The 21,682-nt window shown below is 38.3% G+C and overlaps 3 long non-coding RNA genes across 3 annotated transcripts in view; 2 read left to right on the forward strand and 1 right to left on the reverse strand.

The window, feature by feature from the left end:
- The first annotated feature begins 4,102 nt into the window (after positions 1-4,102).
- On the forward strand, positions 4,103-6,971 carry LOC126831125 (uncharacterized). The gene is made up of 3 exons (XR_007684147.2): positions 4,103-4,385; positions 5,055-5,170; positions 6,011-6,971. It is a non-coding gene; the product is annotated as an uncharacterized LOC126831125 (long non-coding RNA).
- A 1,623-nt stretch (positions 6,972-8,594) lies between these two features.
- On the forward strand, positions 8,595-11,491 carry LOC126831124 (uncharacterized). The gene is made up of 3 exons (XR_007684146.2): positions 8,595-8,794; positions 9,595-9,689; positions 10,889-11,491. It is a non-coding gene; the product is annotated as an uncharacterized LOC126831124 (long non-coding RNA).
- Positions 11,492-18,369: 6,878 nt separating this feature from the next.
- The window catches only part of LOC126831127 (uncharacterized), a 41,323-nt gene continuing 38,010 nt past the window's right edge, over positions 18,370-21,682 (reverse strand). Inside the window, exon 3 of the long non-coding RNA XR_007684149.2 lies at positions 18,370-18,627. This is a non-coding gene — a long non-coding RNA (uncharacterized LOC126831127). The remainder of the gene's footprint in view (positions 18,628-21,682) is intronic.

Consider the following 21,682-nt stretch of genomic DNA (forward strand, 5'->3'; position numbering starts at 1 on the left):
TTCTAAATAAGATTCTTTTATGATCTGGGGATCGTATATCGTAGCTAGTTGAATTATCTCATATTTTAAGCCATAAACCAAAACAAATTGCAATCCAAAAGTTAGCTTTTGATTAACATTCAGTCGGGTATCCTGCATGTAAAAACCGAAGTCTCCAAAAAATCAATTCAAGATGGCTACCAATTTGAAATAAGGATCCAAATAACGGCTAAACCGTTATGGACATTTAGAAACATGTAATATAAAAACACAAATTTATATGGAAAACAATCACTGAGTTTATTTCACACTACGTTTCAACAAGTTCCTCTTGTCGTTCTCAAGTATAGACAGTGTAATAGCAAGAAATCAAATTATATACAACAAGGTAACAAAAACAGTAACTCTGAACCATCAAAGCGCTAATAAAAAGAACAATAATAACATTACAAAATGGTCATCAAAGATATTGATAAATTTGTGTTTTTATATTTATGTTCAGTTACTAAATGAAGTAGGCCTATAAGAATTTCATTAGAAACATGTACCCAGAGCCTTATAAGGCTCTGCATATACCCGCAGATTTCGAATGTGACGCTAAATCATGTCTGTGACGTCATAACGGCAACATAATACGGCTTTGACTATGTTCAAAGCCGTATAATACAACAGGGCTTTGGCTATGTTGGCGTTATGACGTAAAGTTGCGACAACTGCAAGCTAGAAATTCCATGACGCCATGAAAATATAACGTCAAGACGCCATCTTGAGTCACTGTCTATTACTATGTGCCATATTATATTATTGTGTCGCCGTTAGCTGTCCCGACAGACAGGGATGTGGTTAGATATTTCATAGATTTCCGCGTAGAAGTTTCTAGAGGAGATAAAACATACATTTTTTAAACGAAAAGTATAGCCGAACATATTATTACGGTATTCATTATTATTAAATATTATTAATTAGTATAGATCTTAACTTTAAGGTCCTACGTCCTACTCTATCTGGATTTAAGTAGGCCTACTAACTAACTAGGTATATTAATTATAATAATTTTTTAATTATAGCCAGTTATGATTGTCTGTTAATAATAGGCTACTGTCGTACTGAGTTCAAACATGATCGTCGTAATTGCTCCGAGCAAGTATAGACGACTGTTACAAATTAAAAGTCTTTCCAAAATTCATATTATTGCTTTTATTAATTTCACTCCACATTTGGTTTGTAAACTCGTTATTTTTAGTTGTATTCGCAAGCACCCTTTTGCGTTTTATTCGTCTAATTTATTATCTAAAACACCATGGTTAAAAGAGCAGATAAAATGGTCATATCAAAATCGAATGCTTGAAGCCCGTATAGGCCTATACTATGTAGGCCTATTAGAATACTTTAGCCAATACATCAATCTGATTAAAAATATTCGATAGTCCTATATTACGTATTTATATATTACTGGTTATTATTCTCAATGAACCTTGTGAACGTTTATATAATTGAAACTCATTTGTACAAAAAATTCATATCTATTGTTTCTAATCAATTACCAGCTGGGCGAAGCGGTGTGAATAACATTCTAAAAAAATAATAGTTATATTTTAATATTTTTCAACTGGTCCGCGATCGGTGCACGCCTCAAGCTTTGTTTATAATCGTGGGAACGTGTAGTATTATGGGGCAGGCCCGGCGGAGGAGGAGGAGGCGGGGTGGGGGGTATTGGGGCTTTAGCCGCAAGTCCTCCTTCTCTAGGTTATTGCACGCATGTTATAATTATGCGGTTAAATATAAATACGCCCTATTTTAACATACAAGTGAGACGTTCAGAAAAAAACCTGCTATAATAATAATAATAATCTTTATTCAGTATATCAGTTCGTTGACCCATAATACAGTGACATTTTTTTTGACAATTGTATATATTTGCAATACGAAGAACATACTATATTCATTAATAATGTTCAAGTTTTTTTCAATGGCGGAGTTACTTTCAATTCTCTTAACAATAAAGCCTTCTCTATATACGAAGCAATGGCAACAATGAAATCTATATTCTTAGTTGTGCATAATTTGTAAAATTGATTTTGATCATAATACCCTTTAACAAATTTACCAGGCATATACTGATTCCTTACTGACTCATAAGCTGGACAGTCAAATAAAAATATATGCTCTATACTGATCCCTGGGTTGAGATACTCCAAGGGTGCCGATTAGTTAACTAAACAGTCGATCTTTATTTCAATCCAATCTACGACAAATTCGGTGATTAAACAAAAAAACGACGTGATAGAGTTTTTCTCACACTCTTTCCTTGTGTCCCTTATCCATCAAATAATTCACTGCTATTAGTTATGACCAGTTGAAACAAGCGGTTGACATGCAAGATACAGTCACATTTGCAAGAACTGTATGGGGAAGAGGTTAAATCAATAGGGCTCATCCTCTTATTCAAGATCTTTTGATCCTTAAGATATTTGTTAAGTTTCCTCAGAACGGGACAACGATTGTAGCCCCTCTGGGGGTCCACACAATTCATACATATTTGTAAATGAGATAAAAAAAATGGTGATCTCTAAAGGGTCCACAAGCTAAATACGTGATATTTTGTACAATCAAGGGTCAAAATGTATTATTGAATGTATATGACTATGTCTAAGTGTATATATGTATGCATGCTGTCCTTCATGGACGTTTTGATGCAATAAACATCTTACCTTATCTTATCTTAATCAAGAAAGTTGATGTCCAATACGCGCCAACATCGAAAAGAAATGAAATGGGGTTTAACGTCCTACTGTTCTGCTCCTAAACTGGGTTAATGAAGACGGGCTTACGCCATACAGTGTGCTATGAGGGAAATTTTGCCCGGGCAGCGACACTACGGCCTACTCTTATATCGAATTCCAACTGCCAAGGGATCTTTTACTTGCACGCCAATATGTACACGGGACCTCGGTTTTTCGTCCAATCCGAACGACTAGACAGCTGTCCTTGTCAGACCATCCGTCCTGCATCAGTGACAAGGGGAAACCACGCCGGAAAATCTGGATGAACTTTCTCGGCCAATGCAAGGATCGAACACCCGACCTCCAGGCTAGCGAGCCAGCGTCTTACCCACTTAGCCACACCTAGACCTTTGGGATATATCAAATTGGATGGAAATTCGAACCTATTATGGGTGGTCCACAACCTGGATATTACATGCTTTTAAGTGTAGCGGTCATTTTGTCGTGCAGTTTCGGTCCGATTTTCAAGACATTTACAACCGTAATTATGATATAATGATGATCTCTTTGAACGGTTTTTACAATCAAATAACAACTGTGAGCTCTAGAGGGGCCACAGGCTATAAATGTATATAAAGTCGCGATCTTATATGCGCCAATATCGAAAGAAACCCAGATCTTTCGGTTATAAATATGCATTGTCAGTTTCATCAAAATCGTATACATATTGTGAGTGTCCATAACCTCGGTATTATCATGCAGTAGAGACGTTGCATCAATGTAGTTTTAGAGTTTTGTCAGAGTTTTGTATGTATGAGTAGCTGATCTGAGGTTAGTTCTATTATAGCATGGTTGCAGTTATCTACCAAGATCACCATCAGTACTAGTCAAGTGGCTAGCCTACATTATCCCGGAGGGAGTGAAATCGCTTGACAGTCGCGGAGATGTTGTTTTGGGTTTTTTTTAAAATAATGTCGAATCTTATTAAAAAATCTTTGATTTTTTGGCGTGTTAGGTTGTGTAAATTGTACATGCTAAAGTCTATATGTACCATATCCGGACTACAGTATTATGATTGGCACTGGTCGAGCAATAAGAAATAATGAAATTCAGAATCTACCAATTTCGTTGAAAACCGCATTGAAACCATGTGTTTTTTCTCGTTTGAGCTGGAACACAAACCCTGGATTTCGAAATAATATAGGCAAAAACCACAGTCACTTGAAGGGGTTAAAATAAAACTTCTTACATCTGCTTGACTATATCATCTAGCTGTAGCAAGAAGTTTTATTTTTTAAAATCTCTTCAAGTGCCTGTCGCAAAACGCCATTGTCCGGGCAAAATGTCTCTCGCGGCAAACTGCACGGCGCATGCCCGTCTTCATTACTCGGTTGGTGCAGAACGTGAAACATCGTTTCATTTCATTTTTTTTTTTCTTTTCAATATTATTAATAGATGGATATTCACATTCCAGTATGTGATTCAACGCTTGAGTTTTATACAATATGAAGCGATATAGATGAATAGCCGTTACTGAAAGGTTTACATAACTTGGGGACAATTCTCTTTATGTGTCTAGTATAAACGACCATAAATGAATTTGCAGCGATTTTTACCGATTGTCTCCTTTGCAGTAAGCCGTTAGAAGTGAACCAACGAGTCAAGACAATCTAGGATATAGAGGTAAAAAAGTAAACTTATATTTAAGGTATTATATTGAGATTATATTTATATATGGGGGGTGGGGGGGTAGCTGAAATGGCGTCCCCGGAGCGGGCAGGCCACTCACGTCCCCTCTTGTTGCAACGGGTCTGTATATTAAGATAATGTAAATTGTCGATAAAGTTAAATATATATTTATTATATTGGTACTCAGTGCACTGACTGGCATACGTCATTCAGTGTGATGTAAGGGACATTTTGTCTCCGGACAGCAGCGCTACGGTTTACTCTTATTTCGAATTCCAATGTCAAGGGTTCTCTTACGTCCACACCAATGTGTATACGGGGCCTGTGTTTTTTCTGCTATCAGAACTAGACACGGTCCTCGCCAGGCTCTCCATTCTGCACCACCGACAATTCATGGAGGACAATTCCGAGGAATCCTCTCAGACAACACCGGGAGCTAACCCGAGATCTCCTGGGGTTACCTCACTAAATAACTGGAGCCTGTTTCACGAAATTTTAACTAAGATAAAATCCAAATTTTAGTAATTTGATTGGATAATATTAGGTTGATTTTAGTGCTTAGCCAATCAAAAATGAAGTATCTACTAAAATTTGGATTTTATCTTCTGTTAAGATTTCGAGAAACAGAGCCCTGGTCACATCACTATAATTGTTTTGTTGTAGTTGCTGCACGAGGAATGGGTTATCGCAATAGATCAATTGTTGGTCTGGTAGTGTTGTTCTTTATCTTAATAAACGTTCAAGCTGACTGGTTTACAGATCCGGAATGGTCATTTCAGGTAAATTATTTACTAAAATACCAGTTCACTAAATTCTGCTATCGTATTCCATGTATTTAAATCAAGCTATGTGGTCTGAGGTCATATTCAAGGCATTTAAAATGCAGGGGAGTTTTCTTAAATTAAAAAGAAGGTAGGCTCGGCCTAGTAAATAAAAAGTGAGAGGGCTGGGTAAGGAGGCCTGGGGTGCCTCCCCAAAAACTTTTGAAAACAAAAAAACGATGCCATTAATATGAATAATACAACATGTAACAAAATGATATCAACTCAAAACCAAAAGTGACCTTATTTCTTGTATTGGACTAAATAGGACTGACATCTTAGGCTATAACATTCTATTGTGATTTTCTTTGACTTATGGGACGATGGTAAAGCATTATTACTATTACAAATTAAAAATTTTGAATATACAGAGTCCACCCAGGCCTATCCTGTTGTGGTAGAAAAAAGAACTGCATAGGCCAGGCATACCCTCCAAAACACCCCTATTAAAAAGGGCTATGTTAAAGATACTCGCTTTTAGCAATTAACCAATGCAGCGGAATTCACGACATACCTGCACATCTAAGTCTTGACGGTGTAGGCCTAATGCGTATAGGGTAGAATTTACAACATCTCTTAACTTAGTAATGCGTACAGTAAAATGGCTATTTACACAATACATGTAAAAATGTTAATTAGTAATAGGACTCGTTCCTGTATAAGAGCACTGGATAAAATCCCCTATTTCGCCCTCCGTCCTGCATCACTCACAAGTGGGAACTACGCCGGCAAATTTGGATGAACTTTCTCAGCCAATGCAGGGATCAAACACCCGACCTGTTTACATTTTATCTTCAGGTTTATTTAAATGATGATTATACAGTTCACTGTAACGATAGTGTAGCAGCTGTATCTATAACAGAAAATATCAGCATCACCTGGATTAAACCAAATAAGCTCCCGATACCTACGGGTGACTCCAAGTATCAACTAGAGGGGAATCCCCTAGGTATGTCCTTGAAGATTAAAAATGTTCAACTAACTGACAGTGGCATGTATTATTGTATGGTCAACGTGAACAGCCAGTTGTTAGTAAAAATCAACCGCGGACTCAACTTATATGGGCACTTGGAAAGGACTCGTTTTAACCTGTATCGGCTCAATGTCATCGTTGCTTTTGTGTCCGCCATAGTTTTCCTGGCATCGGCCATAGGCCTCTGTTTATTACAGCACTTCCGGTACAGAACGGAAGACGAGGAGCTTCGGATGAAAGAAGTGGAAAAACAAGCAGTTTTACGTCACAAAGCCTTAAAGGCAGGTCGTTACCTTCCCACAGAGAACAAAAATGGCCACGAAAATCCCTCGTTTGAGATAATAACCGATGTTTAGATCAGCGACGTTCCACTTAGTACACACTTAGTAAACGCAGCAGAACAGTATGACGTTAAACCCAATATCATTTCATTTCATTTTGTTTTTAAATACCACTCTAGAAATTGACCTCGGATAAATAACCACCGGTGGAGCCATAAACCTAGATATTTAAAGAGGCGCTGCGACTAATAAACGTATATCACACTCACGCCGAAGGCCAAACTAACATCACAAATTGTTAATTAGATACTCATTTTAAAGAAAAAAAAGTTGGTTAGATAGGTGTTGAGATTCGTGGATCAAAAGGATATACATGTATCAGACGACAACAGAGAAATAAATATGTTCGTGTGAAATCAGTAAGCAATGGGAACTTTAGATGGCCATAATAAATTATATGACCATTATATTGGTAGGTTTTATAATAAAATATTAAAAAACTTCATATCAGTTGTTGACTGTGTTGCTGTATTCGTTCATGAAGCTCTATTGACATGTACGTAATGTCACTGACTTATAACTTTCGAGTTACAGCCTCACCTGCAAAGTGCAAATCCATAATGCTGTATTACTGATGCTACATCTGTGCAGGATGGGTGACATGACAAGGAACAGCATGTAGTCGTTCGGATGGGACAAAGGTCCGAGGTCCCGTAGTCCCGTGCGCACGCAATCTGGTTAAAACACAGATCCTATTTCGTTTAATTTTTATAGTTCAAAATTGCGTTTTACTTGTCTTTACTTTGCTAAACATCACACCGTTAGAGATTTCAGAAAGCACTTAAATTCCCCATAACAACTCTCTCGCAATATTGAGAGATATATTATGCCGCTTTATGGGAGACTGGAACACAAGGGGACCGTGGGTGGTCAATTGTTTCATCGAATATACTAATCTATTTTATGTTGTTATTACTTTTCATGTTGGATTGTCTATCTTAAAGAGAGAGAGAGAGATGGGGTTTAACGTCCACTCGACACAAATTAGTTCATTTCGGGACTAACATATGGTTCAATTTTATTTCAATAATTAGCTTGCGCGTAGGGGTCTTTAGTCATGGGAGCAAACCGGAGGACCCGGCGAAAACCCACGGGGTTGGACAGGAGACCCTACTCCTTGTCACGTACAACCGGGGAATCGAAACCACGCCAGTTGACTCAATGACAGACCTTATGAATATTTAAACAGGCATTATGCACGGGCTAAATCTGCCTGTTGCAGATCTTTCTTTATTAGAACTTTATACACCTGGCCGAACATTACGTACAATTGTACATCAGATAAACTACTTTTAAAGCCCAAAACTGTTCAACTAGTCTCTTATGGTCAGCGCTCTTTTAGTTATCAAGCACCCGTTTTATGGAATAATCTACCATTTAGTTTAAGATGTTGTACATCCCTATATTCTTTTAAAAAAACAACTTAAAACACATTTACATGTATTTAATCAGACTTTTTACTGACTCTGTATACAATCGTTAACATGTCCATAATCTTGTTGTTTATGTATGATTTACATTGTCAGTTTGTAAAGTGCCCCTGAACATGTTATATGAAAGGGTGCACTATAAATATGCTGTAATAATAATAATAATAATAATAATAGGCCTTAAAAGTTATATAAATTAATAATTATTTATTAACTTGCCAAGCCCATAATCAATTCTCGGTGCCTTCGGACGCCCTATATTTTCAACGGATTTAAACACGATTGGCGGTTAATGATTTAATTTAAAAAATGGATAATCGAGACGTTTACTATCGTAACGGCGGTTGCAATGGCAATCGAGACTCCACTATTCTCCAAACAGCCCTAACGTTGCTCAGAATGAAGTAATTTGACTCAAGATATTCTCTTTTCATTACCTAGTTTTTAACTATAATAGCAAGAACTCGTTATCTAAATCTTACATAATGCATGTAATTTGAGTACTCAAAAAATCTAATAATAAGCAGTACATGTAATATAAAGAAGGGTAGACCTTTTACATTAAAATCCGATGTGTATAGAATGAATAGAATTATTGTTGACACCACGACGCGAACAGTGACTAATATTATCATAGAAAAGTGAAAGAAATGGAGTTATTGTTAATGAATAATAGAATCGGACAGTTCACAAAGACTGTAGATATTTATAGTCACTGTTGATATGTTGATTGAATATTTATTCTATTCACTATTTGTGATCGGTTTTGACATGAAAATGGCGAGGTTGTGACGTAAAATTGCCCATGAAGAATCCATGATGTTAGATTGTTTAGCAGGTGAGTTAGTTATAAAATGAACGGGGGTCGCGGTGGCTCAGTGAGTAATATGCTGGCTCGCAAACCTGGAGGTCCCGCCTTCGATCCCATTGCTGCATGACCGAGAAAGTTGATTTGTGTTTTCCTGCGAGGTTCCCCCGCGTCAGTAGTGTAGGACGGGGGGCCTTGTAAGGGACAATGTTCCGATACGAACAAAAACCAAGGTCCAGTGTACACATTGGTGTGGACATGAAAGGACCATTAACAGTCGAAAGTTTCCCTCATAAAACACTGCATGGCGTATGCTTTTCTTCATTAGCCCAATTTTATTTTATAACTTGAATATTATACGTGATGTTATGAATTCACGACACAGGCTCACAACACCCTGTCACTATGAATCAGTAAAGTGTAGGTTGTACGCGTATTAGTTAGAAATGATTGAATTTACATATTTGGGACTGAAAGAAGAAATGAAGTGGGGTTTCATTTCTTACTTTTCTGCTGCAACCGGGCACCATAATCTTTTCTGTGATTCTGGAGTCTTAAAGGTCTTAGTCCGGCTCGGATATTGGTGCCGAGCTTCCGTTTAGATTCATTTGAAGCAGTAATCATTGGACTGGTGTTAGATTCCAGGGGGTGGGATAGTCACAAACGCTCAGTATAAAGTTTATAAATAGAATAGAATAGAATAGAACATTGAAATAACAACGCGCGGTATTAGCCCATAGACCATTACGTCCTAACCATCGCTTTCTAAATATTATGCTCCAGTCTAAATGTCTAAATGATAAAATAAAATAAACATGGCAATATTTTAGGTATGGCTAGAATGACATGGTCTGTGATGACTCTGTTGGTTATCCTCGTTACAATTAAAGCTGATTGGTCCACAGATCCAGAATGGTCGATACAGGTATATAAAATAACAGGGAATCAGAAGGGGGTAATTTTAGTCAGGCGAGGAGCTGTAGTCAGGGGAAGGAATTGTTGTCAGGGGAAGGAACTGGAAGGAATTGATGTCAGGGGAAGGAACTGGGAGGAATTTTTGTCGGGGGAAGGAACTGTGGGGAATTGATGTCAGGGGAAGGAACTGGGAGGAATTGTTGTCGGGGGAAGGAACTAGGAGAAATTGTTGTCAGTGGAAGGAACTGGGAGGAAATGTTGTAAGGGGAAGGAACTGGGGGGAATTGCAGTCTGGAAGGATTTATACTCAGGGGAGGAACTGGGAAGGATTTATAGCCAGGGGAGGAACTGGCACCTGAACTCATGTTGCACGAGAGTTGTACTCTTACAGCGCAGTGGGCGCTTCTGGCTGTTCTCCGGATCCTTTCCCTTGGTTTGATATTTGCTGTTTATTTCTTGAAATGAAATGGAATGAGATTTAAAGTCCTTCCTTTTTGGTACCATTTTTGACACGGGAAAACATCTAGCCTTTCAGATTGGACAGAAAATCAAGGTCCTATATGTATACTATAGATAACACGTTAAGGGTCTCCTGGCTGGGGTTAAGTTCCCCTCATACCACTTGTATGACATATAACGGTCTTCATTTGAGGGAAGTTTTGACGTGCACGCCAACGGACCTCGGTTTTTCCTACCATCCGGACGAGTACACGTTCTCCCTTCCCTTGAAGGGTCCTGCGTTACACACCACAAACAAGGGAAAACCAAAGGGGAACCACCCTTGGAAGTTTCTAAGGACAGGACCGCGGTCGAACACGACACCTCCAGGTTAGCGAGCCACCGTCTTACCTACTGACAGACAGAGAGACGTGGGCTTTAAGTCCACTCGACACAAACTAGGTCATTTCGGGACCAACATATGGTGAAATTTTATTTCAATAAATCGTTTGGTCGCAACGGTCGTTAGCGGCTGGAGGCAACCTCAGGGCCCGGAGAAAATTAATGAGGTTGGACAGGCGACCTTACTCCTTGACACGTACCGGTAAGCGGGAAATCGAGACAACTCCACTTGACTTAAGGGTAGATCTTATAATGCAACGCGTACGTGTTAACATTCGGCCACCCCCTTACCCACTGAGCCACCGCGGCTCTCCAGAAAGAGGGACCATAAACACCATTTCATTCACTATATTTCATGCATATTTATAGGTGTATTTAAACGATAACACAACGTTTCGATGTAATGACAGCAATTCAACACTGGTACGTACAGACGAAATATGGTGGGTGCTTCCAAACGATGCCAAAATACATGGATATTCTCAGAGAAACAATGAAAAATACGAACTAATGGACGATAACAAACTCAGGGGTGGATTTTTAAAAATTAAAAATATACAAATGAGTGACAGTGGTGTGTATTATTGTCTCGTGAACAGAGGCCTCGAGTTTTATACAAAAACCAACCATGGATTAAACCTTATTGGGCCTTTACGAAGGGACAGATTGGAGATTTATCGCCCCAGGTTCATCATTGCTGGAGCTCTCGCTGGAGGTTTCATGCTGGCGATGCTGTTACTCTGGTGTGTCTCTGAATGTCGATGGAAGGAGAAACTGGACCAAGAGGATGAAACTCAGGAGGAATTTTTCGATTTTGCTGATGAATCAAGTGAATATGAATATGCGAATGACGATAATTTGTCTATAACTGCGATTTCTGTTCGCTATTCGGCAAAATATGTGTATAATATTTATAACATAGAAAACCCTGTTTACCAAGATACACATCTCTAATAAAATGACTTACTCGGATGTCTTACTATAGTAGTGGATTGTCCCCATGTTTTGTGTTTTTTTAAATTTGAGTGAAACCTTAGTTCCTTTAGGAACGGTATTGCCAATATCGTGTATAATGTGTTTAGGAAAGATAACCTTGCTTACCAAGATACACAGCTCTAATAAAATTACTTACTTGAGTGTCTTACTATAGTAGTGGATTGTCTCCCTTGTATGTTTTTTTACATTTTGAGTGAAGCACGGCTACTAGGATTGATAATCCTGCTTACTAAGATACACACCTGACACCTCTAAAAAATTTACTTAGTCGAGTGTCTTACAATAGTAGTGGACTGTCATGGACTTTAATTCCCATGTAGGACTGGTTCTACTATATTTTATTGTTGGTAACTGATCATCTTAAAAGGGGGTTAACGGTAGCTCCTAGCTGTTACTGTCAGCAACAGGTAACAGTTGAACAGGTCAGGTAACCCCACTCCTTGTCACGTACAAGCGGGGACACAAAACCACGCCACTTTACTCAATGCACAGACCTTATGATCTAACCTTTACGCCCCCGCCCCACCCCACGGTGGAAATAGCGGCACAGCAAGACAGGGGCTGGGATATTTACAATAATGGGGATTACACAACACTGCAGTGGTAGACGATACTAACGTTATATCCGTAAAGGTGGGTTGGTTGGATGATTGAATGGTTAGCGCGTGTGCGTTGTATCATGAGGTTTGTCATTGAGTCAACTGGTGTGGTTTCAATCCTCCGATTGTAGGGGAGTCGCCTGTCCAGCCTCGTGGGTTTTCTCCGGGGTCATCCGGTTTCCTACTGCTAAAGATCCCTACGCGCAAGCGAATTATTGAAATAACTAATCTGTATTCATTCCCGATATCTGAGTGATCCACATTCCTGATACTTCGAGAACACTGTTGGGTACGCCACATTCCTGACACCTTGAGAATACTTTAGAATGAGCCACATTCTTGATACCGTGAGAACACTTTTGTAGGAGCCCGTTCCCGATACTTTGAGAACACTTTTTGAGGAGCCACATTCCTGATACTTTGATAGTAGGCTACTTTTGGATGATCCACATTCCCCTAAAAGATCGACCAATGTCAGATGCACATCAAATTCTCTCATTCGGTGTATGACTGTTATTTAATTTCTCCAGTGTGAAAATGTTATGAACACAAAGTTCATGGCAGTGGCAGGATGGGGACGGGGGCTAGAGGGGGTTACGGGACCGGACAGCCATTTCCGGAGGGGGGGGGTATCCGATCAGAGCGAAATTAAAATTAAGTGTTATTAAATTTGAAAGTATATCTGTTAAGTTTGTTGTACAAGCTGTTATATTTAATTGAATAAACAGTTTAATTCGTCTGTTTAACATATTTAAAATGTCTCCCTTCCTCACATTTCTCAGTATACTTGAGTCCCAGGGGCGTAGTCTTACCAACACCGAAGGATTATATTTAAAAGGGTCAATATCCACGTCCATCCCACTTTTCTCTGTAAAATTCAAATAGATGCCTTTATGAAACTTGGTCATACTAAACTTAGGCTGTCTGTCTACAGTTAGCTCCGCATTAGAACAGACACCTAGTTGACCGACATTTTAAGTCCTAATTCGATGAGTTTAGTCGAAAACACTATTCTTCGTGAATTTTGAGAAGTATATATTCTGCTTCCATTTAATAGAATTTAATAGATTCATTTAGTTTTTGTGTGTATGTCAGATGTGAAACGGTGTAGAACCGCATTACAAAACAATTATGGCGGCCATTCTGGACAGAGATTTATTCTCGAAGTATGAAGTAGATTTGATCTGTGTGCAGAATGGAAACTTGGTATGCTTATTCCTTTGACAATTTGATATGAAGTCATCAGTCAAGATCCTGATTTTAAAAAGTGATTTTCCATAACACAATGCCATATCCTCTTATTAAGATATTTCTCTACTCAGCCACTGTAGTCAATCGTTCATTCACCCGATCACTAATCCATTTATCGAAATCAGTTTGTGTTGTTATCTTCATTAAACAAGTTATTATTAACAACAAGCTGATTAGAATCTACAATGAAACAATACTATAACTTGTTTTACTGGTCCTCAATGAGTAAGGTCCCAGTCACATCTTTCCGGTATTTGGTCCTGGTTTGAGAACCTCGGCAAAGCGTGGCATATGCCGGGAAGGTGTGATCTTGGTTTTAGGATCCGATCCCAGCGTTATCGGTTAAAGTTATTCGAGATTTTCCAGTCTGGTAGAGCGGAATAATGAATGAAGAGAATGGGGTTTAACGTCCTACTTTTCTGCACCAGCCGAGCTAATGAAGGCAAGCCTACGCCAAATTGAATTCTAAATGTCATGGGTTCTTTTACGTGCACGCAAACGTGTACATGGAATCCTTGTTTAATCCCATTCACGCTGTTCCCTGTCAGCCCTTACGTCCTGGATCACTGGCAAGGGGAAACCGCACTGGAAATTCCTGGGAACTTACTATGGCTAACAAACCAGGAGACCTCGGATTCGATCCCGACGTTAGACGAGAATGTTCCTCAAAGGCCAGGGTCGCTCAAGTAAAGGGTAAAATCGGTAGGTGGGACAAAAATCTTTCGTCCACCCGTGTACTCATTGGTGGGCACGTTAAATAACCTATCTATTTCGAAGAGGAGTTCCCCACCCTATAGCACACTGCTTGATAGAGTACATTCATTATACCTGCCTTCGTTATCAGTTTGGTTTCCCTTAGTCAGGGTGCAGGATGGAGGGCCTGGCAAGGAATAGCATCTAGTCGTTTGGATGGGACAAAAAGTCGAGGTCCTGTGTAGGTAAAAGAATCTCTGGCAGTTTGAATCTGAATTAAGAGTAGGCCGTAGTACTGCTGTCCGGGCAAAATTGCCCTCATAGCACACTGTATGGTGTATGTCCGGTGCCCCGTGTACCTCGCCGTGGACGTAAAAGAAGCCTTGACATGTGGAATTCAGTTGTTGTCCGGACATTACTTCCCTTACAGCACACCACATTGCGTATTCCCGTCTTTATTGGGATGCTAAACCCCATTCTATTCATTCATGCCTTCATTATCCCGGTCGGTGCAGAAAAGTAAGACGTTATAAACCCCATTTCATTTCAATTTGATTGATATACGAGTGACGTAGATACGCTTTACTTATCTCACAATACAGGGGTCAAAGTCACAACTCGGAGCTTATTATAACATGCCGGCGTGTAGCTGAATAACTACATTTATTTGAACGGGTATTGAAATAGGATATTCAATAGACTCTTCACATCTTATATAAAACAGCATATTCGTCTGTCAAGGAAAAGACTGTCCTATTATGCAGGGTTTATCGCTACCCCCCCTTCAAGAAAAATGTAATGGTCTTAATATTATGACGAGCAGGTATTATCAGAAGATTTTATATCTCAGTGAAGGTGAAGAAGCTAGAACACAGATTTATTGTTTTTATCGTTGAATAGTCAACATACATATCGGTAAGTACGCATATATACTTGGTACAGCTTTTCAGTGACATTTTACAGACACATAGAAAGAGGGGGTGGGTGTGAGAGAACAGCTAAAGACAGAATCGGGTGGGGGGTCGGCAACGGAGGTTTTTAACGAGAGAGAGAGAGAGAGAGAGAGAGGGTGGGAGGGTGGGAGAGAGAGAGAGAGGGCGTTTCGTGAATGTTTTAAACACCAATTCTAACCAGTTAGGGAGGGAGGGGGAGAAAGAGAGAGAGAGAGAGAGAGAGAGAGAGAGAGAGGGGGGGGGGGGGTAATGTCCAGTCAGATACCCACCAGCACCAGCAAATATCTGATTGCATGTGCTGAAGTAGAAATTTCAATATCTATAATTTTTTAGCAATGGACACCAAAAGAACTTTAAAAAAAATGCACCAGAAGGTATAGGGGTTAAAACTCTCTGAAATTCCAGTATCAGCATGTTACATAAAGCTGTTGAAGGAACTAATTTGTGCAACTGACAATTACCTGGGAAAAAAACCCTATTTTCAGTAATTTGTCTTGAGAATACCGCTTGAGTATGAAATTGGTGTATTTATAATATACTGACAGATTGCAGTCAACAGGTATCTGTTATTTACAATGACAAGCCCCTTTCAAACCTATGCTGTGTGTGTGTGTGAAATAGATTTATTTAAAGTCCGCTTCTACTGAAGTAATATCCCTGACACTGAACTTATGCCCTATACCCATCTTCATTTGTAGCCTTGCAGCTGTAGGAAAGTAGGATGTTCTTTTTGTTTGTGAATGGTGTTTTGTAAACTGGACAGTTTAATCCTTTCTCTAATCTGCTGTCCAGGAATTGGCATGGAACATTGTATAGTCATTTTAATAGGGCAAAAAAACCAAAACAAACAGAATCTTTTGTACAGGTTGGCCTGCACATAAAGGAAATGAAATGAAATGGGGTTTAACGTCCTACAGTTCTGCTCCTAACCTGGGCTAATGAGGACAGGCAAACACCATACAGTGTGCTATGAGGGAAATTTTGCCCAGGCAGCGGTGCTACAGCCTACTCTTTTCTCGAATTCCAACTGCCAAGGGATCTTTTATGTGCACGCCAATGTGTACACGGGACCTCGTTTTTTTATCCCATCCGAACGACTAGACAGCTGTCCTTGTCAGGCCCTCCATCCTGCATCACTGACAAGGGGGAACCACGCCGGAAAATCTGGATGAACTTTCTTGGCCAATGCAGGGATCGAGCACATAAAGGAACCCTTGATAGTTGGAATTGAAGTTGCATTTAACAGTAGGCAGAAATGTGTCTGTTCTGGCAAAATTTCTTCCATAGCACACTGGTACCGAGTTTCACAAAGCATTCTCAGACTCAAGTTAAGAATTTACTCAACCTTTAATATCTGTGTATGAGAAATATATTTGCACATAGTTTGTTATTGATGTATTTGATACAAAAAAAGTTTGATAAAGGGCTATATTTTTGTTAAAATAAGGCGAACAATGCTTTATGAGCTTGGGACCTGGTCTGCCTGTCTTCATTTACCCGGTTGGTGCAATATTCATTTACCCGGTACCTGGTCAGTGCAATCTTCATTTACCCAGTTGGTGCAGTCTTCATTTACCCAGTTGGTACAATCTTCCTTTACCCAGTTAGTGCAGTCTTCATTTACCCAGTTTGTGCAATCTTCATTTACCCGGTCAGTGCAATCTTCATTTACCCGGTTGGTGCAGTCTTCCTTTACCCAGTTGGTGCAGTCCTCATATACCCGGTTGGTGCAGAAAAGTAGGACATTAAACCCCATTTCATTTCTTGTGGGTCTTAATCAATAAATAGCCGCAAGTCCTGCAAATAATTTGTTTAAATATTCAAAAATCTAATGGCTAAGTGGGTAAGACGCTGGCTCGCTAGCCTGGAGGTCGGGTGTTCGATCCCTGCATTGGCCGAGAAAGTTCATCCAGATTTTCTGGCGTGGTTCCCCCTTGTCAGTGATGCAGGACACCTGTCTAGTCCTTTGGATGAGACGAAAAACCGAGGTCCTGCATATACATTGGAATGCACGTAAAAGATCCCTTGGCAGTTGGATATCATTATAAGAGTAGGCAATAGTGACACTGCCCAGGCAAAACTTCCCTCATAGCACACTGTATGGCGTATGCCCGTCTTCATTAGCCCAACATAGGAGCAGGGGCCTGTTTCACGGAATTTTAACTAAGATAAAATTCAAATTTTAGTAATTTGATTGGATAATATCAGACTGATTTTAGTGCTTAGCCAATCAAAATTAAAGTACCTACTAAAATTTGGATTTTATCTTTAGTTAAAATTTTGTGAAACAGGGCCCAGAACAGTAGGACGTTAAACCCCATTACATTTCATTTCATTTCATTTCAAAAATCTAAAGCCTATATGAAAAGCAAACCAATAACTTTTGTTTTTAATTTTTTTTCTTCCAAGAAAGTTCAAATAGATGGCCTTGATAATCAGAACAAAAAAAAAAAGTTTGGTACGCTTCATTCCAATTAATCTTTCATAACTAGAACATAATGAAGTAAAACTCCCATCATTTCAATAGATCTCCTTATCTTGAAATTGATCTGTTTATAGATTAATGAGGCCAGTTCAATAATCAGTGAGATAAAGTGTAATAATTTCTGTATTTATTACAACTAAAACAAAGAGATTAACAAGATTTATTATATAGGCTAATCCCTGGAGATAACAGACTAATCTATTATAATTCCATGCTACAGATTTTTCTACCAAGATTCAATCTTTCTGATGTTTCTCATCAAGAAGAAGAATTTTTACCGATTTTGAATATTTCTGCACCAACACAGTTAATGAAATGAAACAGGGTTTAACATATCCTACTTCACAGCTAATTAAATTTAATGGGGTTTAACATCCTACTTGGCAGCTAATTAAATGAAATGGAGTTTAACATCCTACTTCACAGCTAATTAAATATAATGGAGTTTAACCTCCTAGTACACAGCTAATTAAATGTAATGGAGTTTAACATCCTACTTCACAGTTAATTAAATAAAATGGAGTTTAACATCCTAGTACACAGCTAATTAAATGAAATGGAGTTTAACATCCTACTTGGCAGCTAATTAAATGAAATGGAGTTTAACATCCTACTTCACAGCTAATTAAATATAATGGAGTTTAACCTCCTAGTACACAGCTAATTAAATGTTATGGAGTTTAACATCCTACTTCACAGTTAATTAAATAAAATGGAGTTTAACATACTACTTAACAGCTAATTAAATGAAATGGAGTTTAACATCCTATTTATCATAATGAGAGACATATTCCCTAATCACAGGCAATAATTCTATACATAATTATCAGAAGTTTTTAAAACAATATTTTTATTCAGGATATCTGAGGCAGATTGGAGAACAGGCTTGTAAAAACCTTTCTCCCTGAAAAATTAATTAATTGTTACAATATTCTAGCCTTTTTTCGAATTTTATTGTCACATTCTTTGGTCCTGTTTTTTCGTCCTGTATTTACTGTCCTGTTCTTTGGTCCTGAATGTACTATTTTGTTTTTTCATCCTGCATTTACTGTCCTGTTCTGTGGTCTTGAATGTACTATCCTGTACACGATAACAGTCTGGTTTCTTGTAGATCTGTAATCTGTATGTAATCTAGGAGGAAAAATAAACAGATTTATCAGAGAACCAACATATTTTACAAATACCAGGATGGACACAGACAATTTGAGAAGGTTGGGGTTAGGGCAGAAGGAGTAATGGTGTTTTGGAATATTTTTTAAAATAATAATAACAGATTACACTAATGTTTTTAATGAGCTTCTAACTAACACACACTAAGAAAGAACTAATGTTGCCCAAGCATTACAAGGAAAGGACCCTTCTAGGGATTTTATTTAGAAGCCCAGTGTTCAGTGAGTAAAAAGACGCTGGCTCCTTAACAAGGAGGTGTTCTCTGGCTGAGAAAGTTCCTCAGAATTTTCTGCATGGTTTCCTCATGTCAGAGGAAATCAAAAGAACAGTAGACTGTATCGTGGCTGTCCGGGCAACACTTCCCTCATAGCTCACTGTATGGAATATGCTGGTCTTTATTAGCCCAATCATTTCATTTCTATGGTGTTCACAGGTCAGAATTCATAGGAGGCGGGGTGGGGGTGTAGCTGATGCAAAAGGAGGTGGGGGGGATTTGCGGATTTCTGCTGCACCTTAAAATGCATTCCCTTAGTCCCCAATCCGCCTTATTGTCCCAATCTTCATGCACTTTAGATAAAAATAAACAGATATTTGAGAAGATAATCTATATACAATGTAAATACTTGTTAGTTTACTAAGTTCATATTTCTAGATAACTTGTTCAAACAAATATTATATACTTATACTGAATATACACTAATATACAACAAACTTTATTATATTAGGGTATACTTGGGGACCAATGCAAAATTTTTAACACTTATACATCCAAATGAATAACCAGGGAAACGTAGTGGGTGGGGTTGTACGACACCAAAGGTAGAAAATGATAAATTGAATGTTGAATCCTGAATGGAAATAGGTCAACATTTTCTTAATCTATCAGATGGCCAGGTACATTGAGATTTGTCTCTAGGTTATTTGCTTGTTCCTTACATATATGATACTAAAATACAACAAACCTTTTAATCTAGTACATACTTCTGAACTAACAAATACGCTATGTATTGTTCTATGAGGGAAAGTTTGTCCGGACAAGGGTTTGTCAAGGGTTCTTTTACGTGCATGTCAATATATACACATGACCTAGTTTTTGTTCCTTGCCCAGCCCACCTTTCTACTCCACAGACATGGGTTCTTTTACTTGCATGCAAATATGCACACATACAAGGGTTCTTTCATGTGCATGTCAACATGACCTCAATTTTTCATCCCATCCAAAAAACTAGATGTTATTCCCTGTAAAGGTCCAGAGATGTAAAATGGGTTGGGACTGTGGGTCAGGGTCAGGCTTAGGGTTTAGGGTTAGCGCTAGCCCTATTAACATTTCGTGACATTGGCCAAATCTGCAGCTGGCCTTAATAATTAGATCGAATCACTTGAGACCTCCATACGAACTGAACCACGACAGCTCCTTTTAAAATTTGTAAGTTGAAACATCTTTACTTCAGTAATGGATGGGCAGATTTATCTCAAATGTTACAAACAATCTGATTTGATGTACCCAAACCTAATTGTAGTGTCAAATCATGGTAAATCAAAAGTTTACTGTCGAAACTGCTAATGCCCCTTTAAATAGCATAATTTACCGTGGAGAGAGAGAGAGAGAAATGGGGTTTAACGTCCACTCGACACAAACTAGGTCATTTCGGGACTAACATATGGTTTTAATTTTTATTTCAATAATTCTCATGCGCGTAGGGGTCTTTAGCAGTGGGAGGAAACCGGAGGACCCGGAGAAAACCCATGAGGTTGGACAGGCGACCCTACTCCTTGTCACGTACAACCGGGGATTCGAAACCACGCCAGTCGACTTAATGACAGACTTTATAATACAGCGCGCACGCTAACCATTCAGCCATCCAACCCCCCAATTTACCGTGGAAAGTGCTTATACATCTAGATTTAGATACAGAGCTATAACAATTCAAAAATATAGATATGAAAGATGAATATTGAAAATTTCAGTCAAAATACTTGTTTCTGGGCGAAGTTTTCGGGCTTTGAAGTGTTCACAATATAGTCTTGATTGTCAAGTACCATTGTTACGATAACAAAGTTGTAACTATCCCTTTTTAAATTAAATTATTAAATGGTGATCGTGGTTCAATCCATTGAAAATTGCTACCATCCGATGATTAGAGAGTTGATTATAGGTTTGTCATGTGAATACTTCTTTTATTAATAATTTATATAACATTTGATGCCAAAAGAAAGACCTGCAATTGGCAGATTTAGCTCTTACATAATGCATCTTTTAATAAAATATTAAATTTTTGTCAACTCATACTGGTATAAAGAAACTCCTATAGTATCACTGAAAAGTAGTTTGTTTTAATATATTGTATTCATAGAGTTGCGTGAGTATAAATAACATTTCCATTTCTTATAGGTGTATTACTTATTGTACTTTGTGTAACTACACAGTTGAGGAACCTATCTGTTTCTGAATTGTTATTTTTAACTCTTTTAGCGTTGTCTTATCTGGATTATCACCCTTTTTATTATTCATATAATTACATTTTAACTTATGTTTTGATCCCTATTTTTTTATCACTACATAGGCCATTTAGTTTTTACTTGACTTTTTACTACATTTCACATAAATGGTTCTAGTAAAGGTATTTTCCTTCAATATGCCTGCGTTTATATTTCATGTAGCACATAGCCAATCATAACTCACACTAGTATTATACAATGTTTGGAAAATATTCCCTTATTGTTAGTTTTCATTTTTGAATATTTAAAGTCTGTATCACTACAGACTGTACAGCGCAATGGATGCTTATGGCTTATGTATATTGTGTCTTGTCCCTAGATTTGTCTTGTATATTTGTTTGTGTGTGGTGCGGTCCCCATGATACTAATAATATTAAATATTGAAAAGTGAGAATACCTCTTTAAATAATGTTATTTTTTTGTCAACTCATACAGGTATAATGTTGGCTTGTGTAGACCTACAGTATCGATGGACATGTCATTTTCTTTTTAATATTATTGATCATAGAGTTGGTTT

This window comes from Patella vulgata, chromosome 8 (assembly GCF_932274485.2).
Source record: "Patella vulgata chromosome 8, xgPatVulg1.2, whole genome shotgun sequence".
Classification (NCBI taxonomy): Eukaryota; Metazoa; Mollusca; class Gastropoda; family Patellidae; genus Patella; species Patella vulgata.